Below are 3832 nucleotides of genomic sequence, written 5' to 3'. Positions count from 1 at the left end.
TTACATGTGAAATTGAATTTAAGTGTTAAATTTTAGAATTTCACATATCTGAAAAATAAATTGTTTATTTTTCGATTTGAAAACCATGAGATGTTTTTCAAACAAAATACATATTTGCAAAATAATGAGTGGGAGAGGGTTGTATGACAATACGACCCACTGGTCTCCATCGTTAGTTCAACACCGTGAGATTCGGAAGGGGCTTCGCGGCGGCACCGATTCCGCACTCCCTACGGAAAGTGTTCTTTCGGATCAATAACAAGGTTGACTTCCTAGCGATAAGATTCAATTATGTATTTCCGGTTTGACCTACCCTATGGCGGCACTCCGGAATTAAGTCTGTAGAATCTGAACGATGGATTACACTCATAAAAATATAATCAAATTGTTGATCATATTTTTGACCAAAATTAACGATAATTAATAAATATGAAAATATGAGATATTTTGATTGTATTTATTAATTGAGAATGTCTTGGTTCAATTTGCGATATTTTGACCTACCCTACGGTGGCACTATATTCGTGGAAAATTGGATTATCGTTGACACCTAAAAATTAATACATGATTTATGTATTTCTCACGTGCATCATATTTTATTGTGGCTAAATTCACAAGTTTTTGATATTCATGCGGATAAAATGATTAGATGAATATTCTATTTATTTCCAGCAACATATCAAATCCTATTATCACACTACTTGCGACTGAAAAAACTGGACGGTGATAATTATGCTAAGTGGAAAAGTAACATGAATATACTGTTGGTCTGCGAAGACTACAAATTTGTCCTAGTAGAGGAATGTCCTCAAGAACCCGCAACTAATGCATCCAAAACCGCAAGGGAGCCTTATGATCGCTGGATCAAGGCCAACAACAAAGCAAAGTGCTTTATGCTGGCCGGTATGAGCGATGTGCTTCGCAAGAAGCATGAGGAAATGGAGACTGCTTATGAGATAATGGAGTCTCTAGAAGTCATGTTCAGCGTTCCCTCTGAGAAGGCTCGTTTGGATGCTGTAAGGGCTTTCATGAACGACAAGATGAAGAAAGGTTCTTCAGTTAAGGCATATGTTTTGAACATGATTGATCACCTCCATGATGCGGAGCTCAATGGTGCCAAGATCGATGAAGCCACCCAAGTTGGCATCATCTTGGAAAGCCTATCCCCGGATTTTCATGAGTTCATGAACAACTTTGTTATGAACAAGAAAAAGTCCAATCACACTGAACTCATGAATGACCTGCAAAACTTCGAATCCACCAACAAGCGAAGGGGAGGAGAAGCAAATGTTGTAGTTGCAGGAAGTTCTGGTAAAAATAAAAGAAATAACCAGAACCAAGGGAAAGCGAAGAAAGGAAAGAACAAGAGACCCAAGAAGGCTAAAGGCCCCATCCAGAAACCCAAAGGAAAGTGTTTCCACTGCAATGGCAAAGGGCACTGGAAGAGAAACTGTCTCAAGCAAATATGATTTGCTAGTTCTAAAAACATGTTTAGTAAAAAAGGGTGATTCCTTATTTCTGAATAGTAGATTCGGGAGTTGCTACTCATGTTTGTTTTCTTTATTAAGTCTTAGTTCTTACAAAGAAATTGTTTCCCGAAATAAAGAAAAGAACTCAAGCAAATATGATTTGCTAGTTCTAAAAACATGTTTAGTAAAAATGGTGATTCCTTATTCCTGGATAGTAGATTCGGGAGTTGCTACTTATGTTTGTTTTCTTTATTAAGTCTTAGTTCTTACAAAGAAATTGTTTCTCGAAATAAAGAAAAGAACTCAAGCAAATATGATTTGCTAGTTCTAAAAACATGTTTTAGTAAAAGGGTGATTCCTTATCCTGAATAGTTGATTCAGGAATAACTAATCATGTTTGTTTTCTTTATTAAGTTTTAGCCCTTAAATGGAAATTGTTTCCACCTAAACAAAGAAAAAGAATCAAAGTAAATAAGATTTAATAATTCTAGAAACATCTTTAGTAGAGGGTGATTCCTCGTCCTGGATAGTTGATTCGGGAGCAACTAATCATGTTTTGGTTTTCTTTGCAAAATATTAGTTCTTACAAAGAACTTACCGTCAGGGACTACACGATGAAAGTGGAAATACCACGAGGATATCGGCAAAAGCAGTGGGAGAAGTTAGACTTCAACTTTAGAAATATCTTGTTGTGAACAATATTTATTTCCCTCCAAGCATAAAGAGAAATTTGATTTCTAATTCCAAATTATTTGAACAATTGCCTTTAATAATAATCTAATCTACATCTTTCGGAATTGTTCCGATATATGTTCTGAATATTTGGAAAGTGGTTTATACCGTTTAAACCAATGCCTAGCTCACTACGAAATATTGAAAAGTTCAAAAAGTTATCGAACCTAAGAATAAGAAGCAAAGGATCTCTCACGATAAATAACACATATCTGTGGCATCTTAGACTTGATCATATTAGTCTAAACAAGATTAAAAGACTAGTAAATGATGGTCCTTTATGCGAACTAAAAGTTAGTAAGCTTCTTGTCTGTAAATCTTGTCTAGAAGGCAAAATGACCAAGAGGCCTTCCATGTCGAAAGGAGAAAGAGCCACAGAACCTCTTCAGCTAATACATTCAGATGTATGTGGACCGTTAAACGTCCAAGATAAAGGAGGTTACAAATATTTCATCACTTTTATTGATGATTATTTGAGATATGGTTATGTTTACCTAATGCAACAGAAATTTGAAACTTTTAGAAAGTTTAGAGAATTCTGAGCATATGTTGAAAAATAATTAGGGAAACCAATCAAAGACACTTCGATTAGATCGAGGGGGTGAATGCCTGGACTAAGAGTTTCAGGATATCTTGATTGAAGAAGGTGTGGTATCCTAATTGACTACGTCCGGTACACCATAGCATAATGGTGTAGCCGAAAAGTGAAATCAGACTTTGCTCAACATGATAAGATCAATGTTGAGTTATTCTTCACTTCCTACTTCGTTCTGGGATTATGTCCTAAGAACCACCATGTATATTCTGAATCTAGTACCATCTAAGTCTGTACCAAAGACACCCCTAGAGTTGTGGAATGGTCGAAAGCCAGTTTTGAAGCATATTCACATATAGGGGGTGTCCGGCTCATGTGATGAAATAATAGACTGAGAAGTTGGAACCAAGATCATAAATATGCATGTTTGTAGGATATGCAATGGGGACAAGAGAATGATTATTTTATATAGTCATAAGAATCAAAAGTATTTGTATCGACAAATGCCACGTTTCTGGAGCACGACTATATGATAGTTATCAAGCCCATAAGCAAAGAAGTTCTGGAAAAGTTACTTTCCAATAAGATTGGACCACAACCGACAAGAGTTGTTGGAGCGCTAAGAATGACCACGATTCCTAATCAAACTCCTGTGGCACCTCGTCATAGTGGGAGGGTAAGCAAGTTACCTGACCGGTATACTGAGGAAGCACATGTCGTCACTGTTGATGACGGTAAGGAGGATCCGTTGACCTTTAAGGCTACGGTGGATGATTTTGATAAGGAAAAGTGGCAAGCAACTATGAAACTCGAGATAGAGTCCATGTACTCCAACTCAGTCTGGCAACTTGTAGATCTACCTGAAAGGGTAAAACCCATTGGATGCAAGTGGATCTTCAAGAGAAAGAGATGAGCGGATGAAAAAGTAGAAACTTATAAAGCAAGGCTAGTGGTTTAGGGTTACACCCAAAAGAAGGGGAGTTGACTGTGAGGAAACTATCTCACCGGTAGCTATGCTTAAGTTCATCCGGATACTCTTCACCATAACAGCATATTTTGAATATGAGATATGGCAGATGGATGTCAAGACAGCTTT

This window comes from Morus notabilis, unplaced genomic scaffold (genome assembly GCF_000414095.1).
Source record: "Morus notabilis unplaced genomic scaffold, ASM41409v2 Scaffold337, whole genome shotgun sequence".
Classification (NCBI taxonomy): domain Eukaryota; kingdom Viridiplantae; phylum Streptophyta; class Magnoliopsida; order Rosales; family Moraceae; genus Morus; species Morus notabilis.
This window is presented reverse-complemented; position numbering follows the sequence as displayed.